This window comes from Plasmopara halstedii, assembly GCF_900000015.1.
Source record: "Plasmopara halstedii genome assembly, contig: Scaffold_1454, whole genome shotgun sequence".
In the NCBI taxonomy this organism is placed as follows: Eukaryota; Oomycota; class Peronosporomycetes; order Peronosporales; family Peronosporaceae; genus Plasmopara; species Plasmopara halstedii.
In genome coordinates, this window is record NW_020188368.1 from 8,752 (window position 1) to 9,208 (window position 457).

Sequence of the window (457 nt, forward strand, 5' to 3'; positions counted from 1 at the left end):
ACGTCTGGTGGAGGCAGCGCAACGCACCCACTCATCCCAAGCCACCTTCGCCGACCAAAAGTTGGGCTTTACTCTGCGGACTGTATGTTTCCGGCTGCACCCGAAAGTGGGACGGGGGGCTGAGCCCTGAGTAGAGCTAGACTGATGGTCCGGTTAAGGGCAGTGAGGGATGAGTGATGGCGTCTGGTGTAGGCAGAGCGACGCACCCAAACAGAAGTGAGTGAGTGAGTGAAAGAGTGAAGATACACGGAAGAGATGTTTAAGGCAACTCTCTCATTGTTGGACAAGCCTTACGTGTAAGTTTCAAAGGTTCTCAAGAAGAATGTGCGCATAAGTATTGGTTTTTACACTTTCAACTTCGACATGGATTTTGGCTCAGTGGTTTAGAGTGGTGGCTCTAATCTGTTGAGTGAGGGTTCGGGTCCCACTACGGTTAAAGTTAAGAAGCGGTTACTTG